Genomic DNA, 22218 nt, shown 5'->3' with positions numbered 1-22218 from the left:
GATTATTGCCTAGGTACTTTAACAATGGTCTGATTTAGCCAACTCAGTACCTATTCTTGGGAAGTGGAACCTCTAACCTAAACCGATCTGTGATTCCTTAAACAAAGTGTCTCACATTTTCGTATTGTCTTTATTCCCTAGGTGGTACACTTTAGCAGTGTGCCCAGGGCTGGCTTTAGGGCGATTCAGCCGATTCCCCGGAATCAGGCCCTGTGCCCCTAAGAAGGTCTCGCGCCCCTAAGAGGGCCCCTCAACATCCCGAAGGAGCTGCCACCGAAGTCCCGCAACTGTCTTTGGTGGCAGCTCAATCGCTGCCGTGGAGGAAGGTCCCTCTGCCGAAGTGCCACCGAAGGCACCGTCAGCCGATTGAGCTGCCGCTGAAGTCCCGGCACTGTCGTCGTCGGCAGCTCAATCATTGCCACTGTCTTCGGCGGCATTTCGGCGGAGGGTCCTTCCTCCGCGGCAGCGATCGAGCTGCCGACGAAGACAGTGGCGGGACTTTGGTGGCAGCTCCTTCGAATCGCGGTGCCTAAAGCCGGCCTGAGTGTGCCCTATTTTGGGGTAATCAGAGGGTGGATAGCTTGTCTGATAGTTGAGGTCCAGGAGAAATTAATAGTTATTAAGCATTTCAGAGAGAAAAGGTAGGTGAGGTAATATCTTTTGTCAGTGGAAGGGACAAGCATTTGAGCTACACAGGTCTGGGAAAGGAAATCAACGTCTGAGCTAAACACAAGTTGGGATAGATGGTTAAGCATAAGGGGTAATGCATGTTGTAGGCAATCATTTGAAATGCACTGGGTTCAGTTGAGGGTTAGATTTTTACAAATTGTTGTAATGAGCCATAAAACCACTGTTCCTGTTGAGTCCATGGGATCTAACAGAGTTATGAATTTAAGTTCCCAGGCTTACCTTTTGAAGGTGTTGCACAAGTTTCTTTTAAGGACAAATATTGAAAGATCAGAGATTGAGTGATTGCTTTGTGAAAAGTTTTTGTCCAAGGGTGATATGGTGTTTTTGACTCTTATCATTTTTCTGTGTGAGTTCATTCAAGAGCATTATCTGGTTTCACCCACATAGTTGTTGTTGGGGCATTTGATGCACTGGATGAGGTACACCACACTTTATAATAAGCATGTGTAGGACTAGGGTGACCAAACAGCAAGTGTGAAAAATCAGGATGGGGGTGAGAGGGTAATAGGTGCCTATATAAGAAAAAGCCCCAAATATCAGGACTGTCCCTATAAAATTGGGACATCTGGTCATCCTATGTAGGACCCATGAATCTTGAAAGGAGTGTTGTGGGGAGTAGCAGTTGAGATATGTCTGCAGGTCTTGCATCTGTTGTTCTGTCAGGGTCTGGTGCTGCACTGGTTTTATGGCTCATTACAACAATACGTAACACACCACACTGCCTGCTACCCTTAATACCCTACTTCAAACCCCTTATGCATCACAGTCTAATTTGCCCGCTTCATTTCAACTGACTGCCTGCAACATGCAATACCCGTCAGGCTTAAGCTTCTGTCCTAACTTGTATTGAGCTTAGACACTCTGATTTCCTTCCCCAGACCTGAAGAAAAAGCAGCTCTGTGGCTTATCTACACTTACAGCACTGCAGTGGCGCAGCTGCACTGATGTAGTGCTTAGTGAAGATGCTACCTACATCAACGGAAGAGCTTCTCCTGTTGGTGCAGATACTCCCCCTCCCCGAGAGATGGTAGCTAAGTTAATGAGGTTTTACACACTCCTGGGAGACACAGTTATACCCACAGAAGTTTGTAGTGTAGACTAGGGCTTAGTAGCTCAAAAGGTTGTCCCTTCCACCAACAGACGGTCCAATAAAAGATATTACCTTGCCTACCTTGTCTCTCTCATATCTTGGGCCCAACGTGGCTACAACTACCTGCAAACAATTAAGCATTTCAGGCATTTGTCACTTATACTTGTCACAGGATGATCATATAACTCAACAGTTAACTCACAGGACTTGGTGGTGAGGGGTGACTTCAACTACCTAGACTTCTGTTGGGAAAATAATACTGCAGGGCACACATTGTCCAACAAGTTCTTGGAATGTACTGGAGACAATTATTTAGTTCAAAAGGTGGAGAAAGCTACTAGGGGAGAGGCTGTTTTAGATTTGATTTTGACAAATGAGGAGGATGTGGTTGAGAATTTGAAAGTGGAAGGCAACTTAGGTGAAAGAGATCATGAAATGGTAGAGTTCGTGATTCTAAGGAATGATAAGAGGGAAAACAGCACAATAAAGATAATGGATTTCAAGAAGGCAGATTCAAGAAGTTGGTAGGTAAGATCCCATAGGACACAAATCTAAGGAAACAGTTCAAGAGAGTTGGCAGTTTTTCAAAGAGACGTTATTAAGGGCAGAAGAGTATATTATATCACTGCGGAAGAAAGACAGGAAGTAGGGCAAGAGACCACCCTGGCTTAACCACAAAATCTTCAATGATCTGAAACTCAAAAAAAGGAGTACTACAAAAAGTGGAAAATAGGTCAAATTACAAAGGATGAATATAAACAAATAATACAAGTATGTAGGGACAAAATTAGAAAGGCCAAAGCACAAAACGAGATTAAACTAGAGACATAAAGGGTAACAAGAAAACATTCTATAAATACATTAGAGGCACGAGGAAGACCAAAAACAGGGTAGGCCAGTTACTCAATGGGGGTGGGGGGGACAATAATAGAAAATGTGAAAATGGCAGAAGTGTTAAATGACTTTTTTGTTTCAGTTTTCACAAGAAAGGTTAGTAGTGATTGGATGTCTAATATAGTGAATGGCAGTGAAAATGAGGGAAAATCAGAGGCTAAAATAGAGAAAGAACAAGTTAAAATTACTTATATATGTTAGATGTCTTCAAGTCACCAGGGCCATATGAAATACATCCTAGAACACTCAAGGAGTTGACTGAGGAGATATCGGAGCCATTAGCGATTATCTTTGAAAAGACATGGAAGACGGGAGAGATTCCAGAGGACTGGAAAAGGGCAAATTTTTGCCCATCTATAAAAAGGGGAATAAGGACATTTTATTCCTGGGGAATTACAAACCAGTCAGCTTAACTTCAGTACCCAGAAAGATAATGCAGCAAATAATTAAGCAATTAATTTGCAGACACCTAGAAGATAATAAGGTGATAAATAACAATCAGCATGGATTTGTCAAGAGCAAATCACATCAAAGCAATCTAATAGCTTTCTTTGACAGGGTAACAAGCCTTGTGGATTGGGGGAAGCGGTAGATGTGGTATACCTTGACTTTATTATGGCTTTCGATACTGTCTCGCATGACCTTCTCATAAACAAATTAAGGAAATACAACGTAGATGGAGCTACTATAAGGTGGGTGCATAAGCTGGTTGGAAAACAGAAATAGTTATCAGTGGTTCACAATCAAGCTGGCATAACCAATGCAGTCCCACAGGGATTAGTTCTGGGTCTGGTTCTGTTCAATATCTTCATCAATGGTTTAGATAATGGCATAGAGAGTACGCTTATAAAGTTTGCGGATGATACCAAGCTAGGAGAGGTTGCAAGTGCTTTGGAGGATAGGATTAAAATTCAAAATGATCTGGACAAACTGGAGAAATGGTCTGAAGAAATTATGATGAAATTCAATAAGGACAAATACAAAGTAGTCCACTTAGGAAGGACCAATCTGTTGCACACATACAAAATGGGAAATGGCTGCCCAGGAAGGAGTACTGCGGAAAGGGATCTGGGGGTCATAGTGGATCACAAGCTAAATGTGAGTGAACAGTGTAACACTGTTGCAAAAAAATACATCATTCTGGGATGTATTAGCAGGAGTGTTGTAAGCAAAGCACGAGAAATAATTCTTCCACTTTACTACACACTCTTTAGGCCTCAACTGGAGTATTGTGTCCAGTTCTGAGTGTCACATTTCAGGAAATATGTGGACAAATTGGAGAGAGTCCAGAGAAGAGCAACAAAACATGACCTAGGAGGGAAGATTGAAAAAATTGAGTTTGTTTAATCTGGGGAAGAGAAGGCTGAGAGGGGATATGATAACAGTTTTCAATTACATAAAAGATTGTTATAAGAAGGAGAGAGAAAAATTATTCTCCTTAACCTCTGAGGATAGGACAAGAAGCAATGGGCCTAAATTGCAGAAAGGGAGGTTTAGGTTGGACATTAGGAAAACCTAAACCTCTTCCTAACTGTCAGAGTAGTTAAGCACTGGAATAAATTGCCCAGGGAGGTTGTGGAATCTCAATAATTGGAGATTTTTAAGAGCAGGTTAGACAAACACCTGTCTGGGATGGTCTAGATAATACTTAGTCCTGCTATGAGTGCAGGGGACTGGACTAGATGACCTTTCAAGGTCCTTTCCAGTCCTACAATTCTATGATTCCAACAGTGGTAAAGTCATGAATGAGCTGTGCTATAAGAAGTCACTTGTCATGGGTCGTTTCAGCCGTCAAACAATCAAACTAATTTAAGGTGGGTTTTCTTGGATATCTGTGTTTTGGAGAAATTGAAAGTTTTTTTTAAATACTTTTTTATTTAGCCTATCTTCAGCAAGTTGTAGTATTCCACTGCATGTATAGTGGATATATATGCAGAACGTGTTAACCTATTGCAGTTATGCCTCCAGCAGCAGAAAACTGAATTGGAAATTTGAGCCCTGGCTTTAAGTATGTGTGGGAGTGTGTGTGGAGGAGAGTTTAACTGCTCCCTCCATTTTGTAAAAATAAATAAAAATCTCTTATATAGAGTTTTCATTAACCGTTTACATTGTGCCCTCAGTGCAATCTACTTGCATGAGTATCTACAATAAGTAGACATGTTGGATTGGTGTCCATTTGGTTTTTTTCCCCTAGCCAAACCACCTCAGTAAGAAATAAGATGTTTACATATTTTTATGAACTCAAGGTAGAGAGCTTCATTACTGAGCAGGAAATGTTCCTTAGAGTGCCTCTATTACCCTTGCTTTATTCCTTGTTGTCTTCTATAAAACTATATCTTTCTTTTCAGCTTCAACAGTCATCTGTTGCTTTCTGCTTCCATGGTACTAATCCATCTCTGTTTATTTCCTGAGTCATGTCCACCATTCTCTTTCCAACACACTCTTTCTCTGTCTCCTCACAGGGTTTCTGTCTATATCTTTCTCTTTTTCAGATGAGCTCTGTCCCTGAATCTTTTATGTAATTGAAAATTGTTATCATATCCCCTCTCAGAATCCCCCCCACTGCTAAAAAGTTCCCATGTGTCTTAACTCCTTACTTTCTGCATCTAGTATCTAAGGGTATGTCTACACTACGAGAGTAGTTCGATTTTAGTTAAATCGAATATGTGCAATCGATATTAGAAAGTCGAACGTGTGTGTCTACACTAAGGACAGTAATTCGACTTTGTCAGTCCACACTACCAGGGAAAGCGTCGACATTGGAAGCAGTGCACTGTGGGCAGCTATCCCACAGTTCCCGCAGTCCCCGCTGCCCATTGGAATTCTGGGTCGAGCCCCCAATGCCTTCTGGGTAAAAAAATGTGGCGAGGGTGCTTTTGGGTAACTGTCGTCATCCGTCAGTCACTACCGCCCTGCCTCCCTCCCTGAAAGCGCCGGCGGGAAATCAGTTCGCGCACTTTTTGATCAGTGACTGCGCGGACGCCACAGCACTGCGATCATGGATCCCGCTGCGACCATCGCTGCAGTTGTGGCCGTTCTCAACGCCTCGCACCTTATCATACACCTTTCCCAGAGGCAGATGCAGAGAAATCAGGCGAGGAGGCTACGGCACCGCCGTGAGGGCCTGAAGTCGGAGAGTAGCACAGAGCTGTCAGAAACCACGAGCCCCAGCGCCCAGGACATCACGGTGGCAATGGGGCATGTGGATTTTGTTGAACGGCGATTCTGGGCCCGGGAAACAAGCACGGACTGGTGGGACCGCATAGTGCTTCAGGTCTGGGATGAATCCCAGTGGCTGCGAAACTTTCGCATGCGGAAGGGGACTTTCCTGGAACTTTGTGACTTGCTGTCCCCTGCCCTGAAGCGCAATGACACCCGGATGCGAGCAGTCCTGACTGTCCAGAAGCGAGTGGCCATAGCCCTCTGGAAGCTTGCAACGCCGGACAGCTACCGGTCAGTCGCGAACCACTTTGGCGTGGGCAAATCTACCGTGGGGGTTGTTGTCCTGCAAGTAGCCAAGGCAATCGTCAAGGTACTGCTGTCAAAGGTAGTGACCCTGGGAAACGCGCAGGCCATCATAGATGGCTTCGCTGCGATGGGATTCCCAAACTGCGGTGGGGCTATAGATGGGACTCACATCCCTATCCTGGGACCGGGCCACCAGGCCAGCCAGTACATCAATAGAAAGGGCTACTTTTCAATGGTGCTGCAAGCACTGGTGGACCATCGGGGACGGTTTACAAACATCTACTTCGGATGGCCGGGCAAGGTTCATGACGCTCGCGTGTTCAGGAACTCTGGTCTGTTTAGACGGCTGCAGGAAGGTATTTACTTCCCGGACCACAAGATAACTGTTGGGGATGTGGAGATGCCTACAGTGATCCTCGGGGACCCAGCCTACCCGCTAATGCCCTGGCTCATGAAGCCCTATACTGGCGCCCTGGACACTGCACAAGAACTCTTCAACTACCGGCTGAGCAAGTGCAGAATGGTGGTGGAGTGTGCTTTTGGCCGTCTCAAGGGGAGATGGAGAAGCTTACTCACTCGCTGTGATCTCAGCGAAACCAATATCCCCATCGTTATTGCAGCTTGCTGTGTGCTCCACAATCTGTGTGAGAGCAAGGGGGAGACCTTTATGGCGGGGTGGGAGGTTGAGGCAAATAGCCTGGCTGCTGATTACGCCCAGCCAGACAGCCGGGCGATTAGAAGAGCCCAGCGGGACGCGCTGTGCATCCGGGAGGCTTTGAAAGCCAGTTTCAAGGCTGAGCAGGGTACCCAGTGACTTTTAAGTTTGTGGACACAGAAGCAGAACTTGCCCCCGTTTCTTTACCCAGTTGCCGTCGACTATCCTCTCCAATCACATACCCCCTTCACCCCCTTCCCAAAAAATAAAATCTGTTCTGTTTTGTTAATGGACACCGTTGTCTTTATTACTGTTTTCGCGGGAATGTTTTAAACCTGGGACGCAGACTGTGGCGGGGGGCGGGTTTAGGGTTGTGATGCAAATGATGCTTCTAAACTCCAGGAATGACAGGCTCCGCGGTGGTGGACTGGTTGTTTCAACGGAGCCTGCCAGCCCTCCTGGCCGGGACTGCGTGTATGTGTCGGCTATGTGACTGTCTTGCAGGGGGAGGAGGGTTACAGATCCCCTGCTGCGCGGCTCTGTGATCCAGGGTAAGGACCGCTGCATAAGATCTGTAACTGCCCTCCCCCGCCACCAAGTCACAGAGCAACACCACCCCCCCCACCACACAGAACATGAAAACCACCTCCCAGACTGACCAGGATAACTAGTCACTGCACTGTATATGTGCCCTGCTGCTGGACCTGCCCCCTGCTAAAGGTGACTGTCCTGTCCAATTACCAAGCCCCTTCCCCCCGCTTCAGACAGACTCTCCTCCAAAAGAAGAGGATGGAAACAGTAATGAACAGAAACGTATTCTTTATTAACAACCGCACATGGACCGGGGGGGTGAAACTTGGACGGGGTCTTGTGTGAGGCGGGTAGGAAAGGACTTTTCAAATTTTGGGGAATGAGAGCCTTCTAGTGGTAGAGCTGTCCGCAGGGGTGGAGTGAAATTTTTCACGGCCCCTTCCACCCCTCCGTGTTTGGACTTTGGGTGAGGGGGGTATGGGACTTGGTGGCGGGGCAGGGCAGTTACAGAGAGACTGCAGCGGGGCTCTCTCCTCCTGCCTCCGGTCCTGCAGAACATCCACAAGGCGGCGGAGCGTGTCCGTTTGCTCCCTCATTAGTCCAAGCAGCGTTTGAGTAGCCTGCCTGTCCTCCTGTCGCCACCTCTCCTCCCGTTCAATGTTTGCCCGGTGCATTTGGGACAAGTTCTCCCTCCACCGTGTCTGCTGGGCTGCCTGTGCTCGGGAGCATCCCATTAGTTCAGCAAACATGTCTTCCCGTGTCCTCTTCTTCCTCCTCCTAATGTGCGCTAGCCTCTGGGCAGATGTGGCTGTGGGAATTGGAAAAAGGGAGTGAATTCCTGAGACAGAGCAATGTATCTGTGAACAGAGAACATAGTCTTTCTCTGTGAACAAGACCATGCAGAGCACCTATCACACGCGCACTGAGGACAAGGTCGAATTTTCGGCCCTCGCCTACAGTGCCTGCGGTCTTGCTGTGGCGAGCTGAGGAGCAGGGCTGGACACCGGACTTTGTCTAGCTGGCAAACATGGTAAGCCGTAGACTTGTGGCCGCTTAAAACTTTAAGAGTGGCACTGGCCTCCTTTCACATAGAAAGCAATGCGAGTCTCTGCTGGCAGCAATCCTGCAAGCATGAACTCTGGCCCTGTCCCACCCCCTCGCGGCTGTAAACCGCGTGGCTGTAAACCGGCGGTTGCAGTTCTGTAAAGGGACGGGCAAGCAGTCCCAATACTAACTTTCCCCTACCTAATTCACAGCAGGGAGTCATGCCAGACATCACCCTCCTGAAGGTCTCGGAGAGCCAGAAGGAGAAGATGCTCCGGGACAGCCTGCAGAAACCGGGGCCATTTGCTGCAATGCTCTGCAAGGCCATGATCCCGGAGTACCTGCTGGCGTTGTGGCAGGGAAACGTGTCCTACCACGGGGGGCCTAATAAGCTCTCCCTGCCCAGGAACCTGCTCATGAGGCTGGAAAAACACCTGCAGGAGACCTATGAGGCTTTCTCCCCGGAGGATGTCGCCTCTATCCCCGGTTACATTGACCAGTTCTTGGCTTAGGTGCCCTTGGAGGGACAAATGACTGCAGGGTTTTGGGCACTATAATCATGAAGCGGACATTGTGAAATTTTTTGAAAATGGTTCGGACTACATATTGAGGCGCCCAAAGACAGACTAATCATGATACACTTTGCACAGATTCCCCTTTTGTTTGACTTTCCTGTTTACATGTTTTGAAGCACTTTACCCACTGTTAATATTTTAAATCTTCCTGTTTTGTTGTAAATAAATGTTTACTTGTTTTAAAGCACTTTAGCTACTGTTAATATTTTAAATATGCCAGTTATGTTGTAAATAAATGTTTAGATATTTAAAACACTTACTGCTTGATCCTTCCCCTGAATCTGTGTCTGGGGTAACGGCGGGGGACGGTTGGTAGGGGATCTCTGTCAGGGTGATGAAGAGCTCCTGGCTGTCGGGGAAATCAGCGGTGCCAGCGCTGTCGACTGCCTCGTCCTCCTCATCTCCTTCTTCATCTTCCCCGTCCGCTAACATGTCGGAGGAACCGGCCGCGGACAATATCCCATCCTCAGAGTCCACGGTCAGGGGTGGGGTAGTGGTGGCGGCCGCACCTAGGATGGAATGCAGTGCCTCGTAGAAACGGGATGTGTGGGGCTGGGATCCAGAGCGTCCGTTTGCCTCTTTGGTCTTCTGGTAGCCTTGTCTCAGCTCCTTGATTTTCACGCGGCACTGCGTTGCATCCCGGCTGTAGCCTCTCTCTGCCATGGCTTTAGAGATCTTCTCATAGGTCTTTGCATTCCGTCTTTTGGAGCGCAGCTCGGAAAGCACGGACTCATCTCCCCACACAGCGATGAGATCCAAGACTTCCCGATCAGTCCATGCTGGGGCCCTCTTTCTATTGGATTGCACGGCCATCTCTGCTGGAGAGCTCTGCATCCTTGCCACTGCTGCCACTGCTGCTGAGCTCGCCACGGTGTCCAAACAGAAACTGCGCTTCAAACTGCCCAGACAGGAAAAGGAATTCAAATTTTCCCGGGGTGTGGCTGGTCAGAGCATCCGAGCTCGGACTGCTGTCCAGAGCGTCAACAGAGTGGTGCACTGTGGGATAGCTCCCGGAGCTATTAGCGTCGATTTCCATCCACACCTAGCCTAATTCGATATGGCCATTTCGAATTTAGCGCTACTCCTCTCGTTGGGGAGGATTACAGAAATCGATTTAAAGAGAGCTCTATGTCGAACTAAATGGCTTCCTGGTGTGGACGGGTGCAGGGTTAATTCGATATAACGGCGCTAAATTCGACATAAAAGCCTAGTGTAGACCAGGCCTAAGACCCTCTCAGTCTATGCTCAGCATCATTTTTCCTCAAGTCCCTGTTTTCACTTTATGGTCTTTTCTTTCTTCTCAACTCCAGGCTGAAATTCCCTTTATCCAGAGCCAGTACTCACCTTGTGACCTTTCCACATTAATAATGGTGGGTTATTTTTTCCATGATTTGGGTGAATGGATGTAGCTAAGCCACACACAGACTAGATACAAAAGGTAAAAGAGACAACTGAAAATGTTCACTTCCTTGAATATTTCAAACTTATAGATTAAATAGATTCACAATTTGAGTGTACTCTCCCTCTGTTCTAATGAATGTTTAGTGGAAACTATGTATAGTTACTTTAAAAAAAAAGTAGTGGTGCGCTACTTTTCAATCCATGGTAAACATTGTAGAACATTTGCAAAAGGTTCCCTGACCACAGCCAAAGTATATTTAAAGGTTTATTAAAGTTCTCTAATAAGCTACCTTTTCCAGCTCACAGATAAAAATATAATATTTTATGGTTCAGTATAATAATTCAGTGAAATTAACCCAGTAAGTGATCAATGAAGCAAATGATTAAAAAGCAGGAGAATACAAAATGAATATTAAAAAAGATAAAATTGCATTTGCTATTACTGTACGTTTTGCAGGTCATAAATGAAAGCCAAATGCACAAAAAGTAAAAATGACCTTTTAAAATGTTGAAAAGGAATGTTAGAGTGCTTACACTTTTGCCAACTGAATTCAATTATTTAGGTCTGTTTCCATCTTTCTGCAGTATATTTGATAACTGCTAATAATCGTACATTTAGTTCTGGCTTCCATTGTTGCACAAAGGATGTTTGGCTATATTAGCCAGTGATTTTGCTCTAATCTTGTATATCTCTGATCAGCTTTTATTTTTAAATTAAGTATACAAATAGTCAACAGTGAAAATACATTAGCTAGATCATGTGCTTATTTCTCAGAAGCATAGTGGATTACAAGTTATGGGAAGTTTATAAGAAAAATTTTCAAATCAGGAAAAAAATGAGTATCTTATGGAAATAATTAAATGCTGTTTGAGCTTTCCTGCCTTTGCTACTGTGTTTTGTTTGTTTGTACTTTTAAATCCCAGGATGTTGTTAACAGATACCCTGCCAAATTAAGGGACACAAGGTAACATCAGAGTGGCTCTATGTCCTAATTTGGGGACGCACAATATTTTCAGTTTCCTGTCTAAATGCCAGAATGGGAATACTGAGGCACCATGTTTTACTACCACCCAGATTCTAACCTCTCCTTTCCGTAGCATGCTTTATCAATCCTCTCTTCATATCTACCCTCCAAGCTTAGGTGTCTATATACTCCCCATTACCATAGCATCTGAGTGTCTTACAGACTTTTAATGTACTTATCCTCAAACACCTGTGCAAAGAAGGAGAGTATGGTTTTACAGATGAGGATCTGCACTACAATGAATAAGTGACTTGCCCAAGATCACACAGGAAATCTGTGGCAGAGCAGGGAATTCAACCCAGGTCACCTGAATCCTATGCTTGTGTCTTAACAACTGGACTATCCTTCCTCTGATTGGGCAGAAAAAGGTTTTGACCCTGCAAGGTGATTGAGGACCTTGTGACAGGCACTGAGCTCATGCTTAGCATCTTACCAGAACAGGCCCACAGATGATAGGGCATCTATTTATTTGATCTGCGAGGAATGTTGGAGTCATGTTGAGATTAGAGCAGCAGGGGGATCGTGACTTTTCAAAAAGCAACCTACATATTGAGCGTAAATAAATATGTTCTTGTTATTAATTTTGTCGACTGAAATGGTTACCTCTCAATTATGCATGAATTATTTTTATTTATAATTTATTTTTATAATTTATTTTATTCATTATTTGGTGCGGAGATGAAAAAGGTGGTAGGAATATTGTGGGACTGGCAGTTAAGTAACAAACTGATTGGATAAGTGTATGCTGTGTGTGTTTGTTCCTGCCTGCTCTATGGTGTGGAAATGGTGGGTGTTATGGAGCTGGAAGAAAAGAAGATACAGGTAGTAGGAAATAATAAACTGAGGAGAATGGCAGACAAGTGGAGGGTAGATAGAGTGTGAGTGGAAGAAAATTAGGGGGGAGGATGAACTAGGAACTCACAATGATAAGTAGGTTGGAGAGGGCACATTTGAGGTGGGCTGGACATATGATAAAAATGGGAGAAGAATGACGAGCAAAGAAAGCATTGGAGGAAGAGGACAGCAAGAAAGGATGTGGAAGATAGAGAATATGGTGGGAAGACTCTGTCAAGAGAAGTGTGAAGAAAAAAAGGATGGAATTCCAAAACTTATGAACCTGTGCCTTGGATTGGAAGGAGTGGCAAAGAATCAACCCTGTATAAACGGGAAAAAGTCAAGAAGTGAATCTAATGCAGCCACTGCACTTATTTCTTAATTAGGTAATGTTTATGCACTACATTAACTGGTTTTACATCAGATAAAACTACCTTTTATTTCAATTACTTGGGTAAGTTAACTATTTTTTAAATGCATGGTGTGTGATTCTTCTTTGGTCTGAAGGCATGTATGCAGGATGCTATAACCCTGGACCCTAACGTCCCTTATGTACTTCCAAGTGGACTGTATAACACTCTACCAACTTTGTATGCTACTTGCTCTAATAAATGCAAACTATCAGAAACATGGTTCCATAAATATCTCCCTTTGTTCAGATCTATGCTGTCCTGTAAATTATTTATCTTGAATTCTGTAAATGTACTGTAAATTATTCCTTTCATAGTTCTATGTCTGCATCACTTTTAATAAAATGCTCTTTCAAATGCAAACTATATGTGACACAACCAGATGGGGCAAACCCGTCTGGCCATAGTGAAGAAGAACATTTCCCAGGACAAACCTAATAGAGAACATTTAGGAAATACTTTTTTATCCTGTGGACAACATCACAGGCAGATCCTTGTGCAGGGAGCCTTAAGCTATAGTTTGTTGCAGAGTAGGAAATTACAATTTTTTATGTGGGGAGGACTTAGAAATGAAGCATATTAACTGTTTTTTTTAATAATTCTAATTCTCACAATGTTATCCACCAAGCCTGAGTAATTTATCTACTGGAAAACAGAGAGGCAAGGAGTGATATTATCATTTAAGTAAATGACTACATTTTTAATCAGTCAGAAAATGAATAGTAAAATCTCAAATGTTACTATTAAGCAATAGAAACATGTTTGAGAGTCTTTACAATTGGGTAATAATTGGCTAGAGGATCTGAGATAAAGTGGAAATTACTGAAACCATCCATTACTAGATTTTTCAATACCCATAAATAGTTTGCTGAAATTAGAATTCAATGAGATTTAAAGTGCAATGTAGATGTTTCTTTTTATTTCTCTGATCAATTTGTTTAAGAAATTGCAGCCTAACACTCATAAGGTCTCTGTAAAAGAATTTCCACGGCTGGGAAAAGATGACTCAGGGAAGGTAAATATTTAAAACATTCAGAACTGGAAATCATCGAATCATAGACTATCAGGGTTGGAAGGGACCTCAGGAGGTCATCTACTCCAACCCCCTGCTCAAAGCAGGACCAATCCCCAACTAAATCAGAAATATCTGATTTGGTGAAAATAACTTAGGACCCAATCCAAAAATAACTGAAGTAAATAGAAGGACCACCATTGCTTTGAGTTGGCTTGATAAATTTGAAGATCTAAGCCTTTCAAGTAAGAACTACAGCTAAAACTTTGGGTGTCTTAAGTAGGTACCTAAATCCACATTTAATCATCTGTGTATAATAAATAGTCTGATTTTTTGTTTGAAGGGGTCAGACTACCTCAACTCCTACTGAAGTCACTTGAAATCTTTGGGGTTCCACACTGCTGAAAAATCAAGCCACTCGGTTTAAATATACATGCAGGTGCCTTAAGGCAGCCAGATTTGAACGTGTCAGCTTGTGTTTTAGAACACCAGTTTTCTATTCACTGATGGAGAATATTACATAATGACTTTGGCATTAGTTATTTGTTTTCAACTAGCATCTACCAACAACTATATTTAAAGACTAAATGTAATAGCCTTTACATAGCTGATCTTCTATCTTTGCAACTTCATTCTCAAAGTATTCAGTCTGCATAATTAAGTATGATTTTGTGGCTACCTTTCATATCCCAACTTGGGGACCTCAAGTGAATCTAATTATCTTTCAATTGGAAAGAAGATATTTCACAGACAGAAGCTGTAGATCAGGGCTCATTACTAAGGCAGCTCATTATTTTTAATGAGCAACTTCATTATCTGATTCTTCAGAGAACAAGATATAATTCTATTGACGCAGGGAAGCTTGTTAAACTTCAGTGGCCAGAGACATATGGCTAACAGTCAGAATTTGGCAACAAAGATTATTAGGGTTAAAGAAAGTATCTTGTAGGATTGGGGGGTCTTCCTCTAGGTGATTTATAAGGGTCAAAGATTACAGAATAATTTTCTATTTGTTTTTTCCAAGTGAACTTAGTTAGGCCATAATATGTGTACATTACCCATCTAAGTGGTCGTCTTTAGAAAACAAATTGCATGGAAAATTCACAGTAATAAAACACAATCAATTCACTGGAAAGCTTTACACCAAAGGAAGTGGTAACAAAATCACTTTTCTGCAATTCCAAGTTCCTCTAGGGAGTATTACAAATATTCATAGTGTTTCCAAATGCTGCATTTTGCATTTGGATCGCTGAATTTGCTGACAGATGTGTAAAATCTCATGTAACCAAACAACTCTCTTGGAGAAGGTGCAAATGGCACGCTATCCCAACTACATTTACTATTAATATAACATCAAACCCTGATCCAGCAAGTACATATGTGCTGTACAGCAGGGAGCATAAGGTGGTTGTGCTGTACTGAAAAAGTGAGTGGAGACCAGGTGATGGCACAAGTACAGATAAGTACTAGAATAGCAGCCGTGTTAGTCTTTATCCGCAAAAAGAACAGGAGTACTTGTGGCACCTTAGAGACTAACAAATTTATTAGAGCATAAGCTTTCATGGGCTACAGCCCATTCGAAGAAGTGGGCTGTAGCCCACGAAAGCTTATGCTCGAATAAATTTGTTAGTCTCTAAGGTGCCACATGTACTCCTGTTCTTTTTGCAGATAAGTACTAGACACTGTTACACTGTCAGGAAGTTAGTCTCCAGCCCTTGGAAGCCCTGCTCCCTTGCTCCCCAGAGTACATGGTAAAAAAGGGGTGGGGTTGGCAGAAATTCAGAATGCCCTCAAGAAAGGTGCATTTAGCTATGTGTTCCCTTCCATGGCTGTACTCCTGCTACTAGATCAGAGTAGGCTGGTGGATCTGAGCAATGTTTTCACTGATGTAAAATTGGGCTTATAATATTTCAGTGGTGGATGAATTTGAGGATAATTTCATTAACTATCTAGAGATAACAATAAAGGAAACAACAGATGCTGCTATCATCTAGGCTGGCTATATTCTCTGTCTCTACAACTGTGTATGAGAGGGAGAGAGTCTGAGAGTTAACAAGACAAGAAGCACTGAATAGCTTGCTGCAGTATGCATGGCAACTTTATTCCCTTACACCACTGCCTTGCCTTGCTTTTTGTCTTCTGCTTGCTCCTGTACTGTGAAGAATTAAGCCCCCATAGCTTTCTCTCTACGTTTTCCTTATTCTGATATAATACAGCTATTACTTTTTACAGATTTAGTAAATGAATGGTCAAAACCCATCCTTTTAATTGGTGGGGAGAGCAATTGCAACACAAAAGGGGACATGTGGCTCTTGTGCGCCAACCTTTTTGGAGGATGGGAGCATGCAAGAAAATATCAGTTTAGGTGTATAGGCGCTCTCAGCCCTTGCACATACAGTGTGTGTTTGACTGTATCATATGATTCTTAGTCCTCATAGCAGTTAGTGATATCAATACAAACACTGCCAAGATAACCTCATCTAACGCCTACCACCAATCTCTAAGAAGCACAGTAAAGATAAAATAAACTCAATGGTAAAATAAAATGCCTAGCAAGCTATTGGCACTGTACAAATAGTAATAAGCATATGTTTTGGGTGCCAAGTAACAAGCAAGGGAACATTATTTTCCATTTTTCAGTATGCTTAGCATACAATTGTATTCTGGTCTGCAGGCATTCTTTCCCACAATTCATTTAGAACAATGACCTTCTCCAGCTTTGAATATGTTACAAGTATTCTTTCCCTTTGAACAAACATAGTGTGGGAAGTCATTATGATGCTCACAGGATGTGAAGCAAACCGCAATCCTGATACATTTATTAATATATAAATATCCAACAGTATTTGTAAGAGTAAGGGTGTTAACCCTAGTGTTCTGGCCAAAATTCATTCCCCATGGTTGCATTCTGCTTATCTAAATTCTCCCTGCGGATTCTTCTTCACTTCTTGTCTGTAGTGTTTTTATTTTCTGTATAACACAAAGCAAAACCACCTGCCAGATTTCAGCTAGAGCTGTGGGAAACCCTCCAGCTTAGGGGAATTGATTTCAACAGGAGCAAGATCAATGGTCAAACTTCCACACAAATGAGTGGGAATAGAATGAGGCTCTTGGGTTGTATGAGTTTCAGCTAGCCATTTGAGAGGGTTTTGGTCACGCATAAAAGGATCCCCAGAGTTCAGCTTGTGATTTGGGGCACAGTAAGTCAAGCTACCCCTCAGAACAAAACAATGGGAACTAGCTGAAGGTTAAATACTTTAGTTATCAAACCAATGAAACTTCCCTTGCCAATCTCTGCTGACCCATATCCCAAAGGCCAGACCCCTCTGCTTATCTCCTGGGGCGGAGGGAGAGAGAAAGGAAGCAGACATTGTGGCATTTTGCCTCCTCCTTTACATTTGCAAAGTACTTTGGAACCCATTGATTTTATTGGCAATTGACTCAGGCACTAATTAAATGTAATTTATTACCTGTCTCAGTTTTCTAATTTAGTCTCTCTGACTGGCACTAATATGGCAGATGACCTATACCATGTGTTTGGGGTGTGCATACATGCCATTTCTTTGAAGACCCCCTACAGTAAGTAATGACTCACCTTAGTAGAATTAGAGGATAATGTTTTAACTAGGATTAACCAGACAGCTGTCTTAATGCATTAGGCACAGTGATGCTTTCTCTTTCCTTCAACTTCAAATACAAATTCATACTTGTATGACCTCTCTTTTAGGCCAATGTTAGAAACTCCCTTTCCAGTCCTGTTAGTTTATCCATTGCCTTTCTTATGATGTAACAGGTTATTTCTACAACATATGATCACTTCCCCAAACTTCATTCTTTGCCATGATTCCCCCTCAACATTCCAACTGTTCATTTATTTATTTGTTGGCAGAAATGTTAACTAAAAGCTTCTTCTTTTTTGAGTATTGCTTTGCTGTGCATGTCAAATACAAAGCACATTATGGTACAAATGACGCTAAGAGTAAGGGTATCAGAAAACTTCGAAGGTTAAAAAAATTGTATCACAGTGCCCAACACTTGGGTGCTATAAACAAATAAATAACAATATTTTAGATACGTTTAGTCTGAATAATCTAGAAGTTGCAAATTAGTTGGAGAAATTTCCCAACAGAAGTGGTCCTGACTATCTTTAGTCAATAATTATCATTAGGTGCAAACTACCGTATATATGGAACATTGTTAACTGTTGATAACTGCTCTGAGATGCCCTTCTTTGAGTTTAACCTCATGCACTGATTTTGATACATTACACATTACGATACATAACCAGTACCTACGATGAGCTCTGTTTGTAACTAAATATCAACCTCTGCTATCTGTAAAACTCTCAGTCTTAGTATTGTGGGTTTCAACCCCACTTTGGAGAGCATCTATAAGAGGAATAGGCAACTTTAAGGAAGTACAGGGACACAAAATCCATTAAACCCTTTGGTTGGCCATCCTTTTTTCTTTAAAAGAATACAGATTGCATGACTAAGAAATGTTTGCTACAATACATGTTAACACACAACAAACCATGTATTAATAGTGTAAAACTGAAGCATTCTTAAATATAAAATGCCTTATAGCATAACTGTTAAATAAACAAAACAGTTCAAACATAAATCTTTCACTAACCTGGTTTTCAATGTGCAGAAGAGCTTGGGTTTAATATACAACAATAAAAAATAAAAAGTCTGTCTTAATGCTTTTTCTCTGCTGCTTCTCATCATTACAGTATCTTGCTAGTCTATGTGAAACTTGAAGGAGAGCTTTCCTGTGTGCTAAGAATGGCACATCTCTATACATTTTACTGCATCCAACCTCAATAAGCAGCATTTCAATGACAGTAGCATACCTGCTAAATTCTGACACGTACTCTTGCAGTGACAATGAAAGTGCAGTACATGTTGTAAAACGGGCAAAATCCAAATGCAACTGGTGATTCTTAAAAAGCGTGTGCTCTCTTTTGGAAATCATCCATGTGAGGAACAAGATCTGACACAGACTGGTCCATGCCTTGCAATTGCAGATTCAAATGATTCAGATGTCTGGTTATGTCAGTCAAAAATGACGTATCAAAAAGCAAAACTGAATCTTCTAGTTTTTCCTGAAACTCTGTAGTATCAGAACTCAGTGTTTTGCCAAAAGGCAATAATCTTCTTTCGAAGTGCAAAGAATCTCTCAAGGCATTTATCACAACTCAGCCACAAATTTGTAATGACTCAGTGATCTGTTGCTTCCTTGGATCTAGTATGTAACTTTCATGAGCACACTCATGCAATGGTCAAAGTTAAGTGATTTTCCACACAGTGACTCTTGAATAATGCAGTGCATTGTTGGGTAATCCATCCACCAAACTGTTGTGCAATAAACTCAACCTTTGCTCCATGCACAGCAGGCGGTCCATTCATATCAACAGCTGACTTTTCCAAACCTCCAAAATCTGCAACAGCCTCTTGAGCTACAACAAAAATATCTGGATCCTTTTTAGTTCCATGTAATGAGGTTAACTTCATAAATTCTTCCTGCATGTTAAGATTACTGTCAATTGTTTGTAAGTATATCAGTAGTTAATCTTAAATCTGACACACCTGTGCTGTCAGCTAATGCCAAAGAAAAATAAGAACAACCATGGATAATTTTCTTTGGCTTTTCTTCCATATGTTCATGCATATCTAAACTCTTCGTAAAATTGTACATCAAGAAAGAGATACCGTTTCAATTTTTTTTGCCATTTTATTGTTACTAAATGCCTTTGCTATTTACATTACACATCATTTTACTGTTTTGTCATCAGTTGGTGGCTTTTTTAGCCCACACCAGCTTGAGATCAACAATTTATGATGCAAAAAGTCTTGACCTTTGTACTGTGGCAGCTCCGGCAAAACAACTCTGCTGCCTTAAAACTTTGCCATTTAGATCAGTAACAATGGCATCCCTGGCATTTGTGATTGGTACATAGTGACAGTTCAAGTTGGATTCCTTTTTCACTACCATGACTTGGAAACATATGAGACAATGGGGCTTACCTCCATTTTTAAGTTAAAAAAAAAAGTTGATCATGCTTCCACTATACATGGAAAACTTGGATTTCGCTCCCTCTTTCTTTTACTCATGATAAAACTGTAAAGGAAGAATCAGCTACTGGCTTCTCCATATGCCGCTTCCCACTTTACTCGCGGTGCAGAGGATCTAGAGCTGACATTTCAGTATATTGAATTTTGTTGCATTCATCATACATGCAATCCAAAGAAGTGCACAACTACTCTCCCTAGTGATGGATCTTCCACATTGAAACAAGCACTTAATATTCACAGTTGATCACAGAAAAGAAGTGATAAAGAAATGTCACAGCAGACTAAATCATCTGTTAACAATTGGCGGGCTGAGTAAAATGATCTGGCAGGCCAGATGCAGCCCCAGGCTACTGTTGCCAATCCCTGATCTATAGGCTCCCTTAGGAGGGTTCTTGAAAAGGAATGAGAAAAGGCACAGAGGTTTGTGGAGAGTAATTGCTGCCAGGCTTCTCTTTAAAACACCAAATGCCAAACTTTCTTTGACATAGAGGAGGCAGGATAGAGAACAGAAGCCAGCTTGTACTCCCTGCCCACAAATGCCGGCCCTTAATTCCATATGCAAATGAACATCCTGTGTGAACCACTAGAGAATGCAATAAGATGCAGTGCAACACAACAAAAATAGCATTTAATTCAGATTTCATTGAAACATTTAGAATAAGACTGGTTCCTTGATACATTTTTAGAACAGTGGAATACAAGTCATTGCTAGCTACTTCCTGGTCTCAGTTTTTCTTCCTTTTTTCTCCCCCCCCCCCCCCCCCCGTCTATTTTGCATCATCTCCTTTGTTCAGTTGACAGATGGGCATTGTTGGTGCCTTTACATTTATTTATTTATTTAACAATAAGAAATCAGCAATTCATTACTCCAGGCTTTTTGGACATACATGCACATCCAATAAAAAATTGTTTTAGTGGAAACATACCTTTCAATGTAATCCTAACTCATAATACTTCAACTCTGTAATATAAATAATTAAGATATTATACATAGACATAAATATTAATATTGGCTTTGTCTCAATTAAGCAAGCCATTGTTTATAAATCCTATCAGTGCACCTGTTTTATCACTGACATACTAATTATTTTTACCTTCCTTCCACTTTAATTGTTTTGGGAGTAGATTCAATAGAATATTTTATGTTACTGACAATAAACATGTTATTTTTAAAGATACCTTATTTTTGATAGCATCTTGTATAAAGAAAGAATTTTCTCTCTTCTCTTTACTTTTTTCCTGTTTGGGTTTTTTTGGTACATAAAACTCTCCCACCAACCTTTTTTGCTTCTTTTATCTAGATTCTAGATCAGGGGTCAGCAACATTCGGCACGCGGCTCACCAGGGTAAGCACCCTAGCGGGCCAGGCCAGTTTTATTTACCTGCCGACGTGGCAGGTTTGGCCGATCGCTGCCCCCACTGGCCGCGGTTCGCCGTCCCGGGCCAATGGGGGCGGCGAGAAGCGGCGCGGGTGAGCGATGTGCTGGCCGTGGCTTCTCGCCGCCCCCATTGGCTCAGGACGGTGAACCGCGGCCAGTGGGGGCCGCGATCGGCTGAACCTGCCGCGTCAGCAGGTAAATAAAACTGGCCCGGCCCACCAGGGTGCTTACCCTGGCGAGCCGCGTGCCGAACGTTGCCGAGCCCTGTTCTAGATAAAGGGTGTGTGAATTTGGGATCAGTCTATTCTCACTCTTACTGTAATATTTAGGAAAACTTTTGCCCATAGAGCTGATCGAAGACTTGTGTTCTGGTTTCTTACAAAGACAGTGTCGGGGAGAAGGTGGAGGTATGCTAATTAAGTTCTCCTTCTCTAGTTTAAAGGAACATTACATGCCTTTGAGATATTTACAGTTTAATATTAGGCTTTAGATGGGAGGCAATTTGTTTGAGAATGCTTGTCCAAATTAAACATGAACCAGATTACACCCATGTATAACATATTATGGGTCTTATTCAGCCTTTCCTTTCCTCTCGTTAGGCATTGAAGTATCCCATTGAAAGTAATGGGAATTTTGCCTAAGTAAGGTGGGCGTAGAGAGTACTAAATAAGGTCATACAAGAGGACTAGGACTAGCAGGGACTAGTACAAATCAACGCTAAAAGCAAACCTTTTTGTGTGGTTACCTTATGTCACCATTTTTTCTTGGAAATCCTAAAATTAACCAGTGGATCACAGGACTGTTCCAACTGCCCCACCATTCCTATGGTTCATGTTCCAGATAACCAATCAGAGCAGGTATACATAGAAGGAGGGCCTTGTGTCACCCTTCTTGGTCCTGACCTGTCCATATAGAGCACCTTGAATATCCAGTATCATCTAGAAGTCTCCCTGTGACATGAGTTAATGTTCACGAGCATGGCTAGGGAAGAGAAAAGCATGTTTCCCAAACCATCACGGGAGTGAAATATTAAAGGAGGTGTGTATACAAACTGAAGTTTGTGGAAAGGATAACTTCTGAGCAACCCTTTCCTCTTGGTCTTTATACCCGAATGAGCACTATTAGATTTGGCT

This window comes from Terrapene carolina, unplaced genomic scaffold (genome assembly GCF_002925995.2).
Source record: "Terrapene carolina triunguis isolate 2854851 unplaced genomic scaffold, T_m_triunguis-2.0 Scaffold62, whole genome shotgun sequence".
NCBI lineage: Eukaryota > Metazoa > Chordata > Testudines > Emydidae > Terrapene > Terrapene triunguis.
This window is presented reverse-complemented; position numbering follows the sequence as displayed.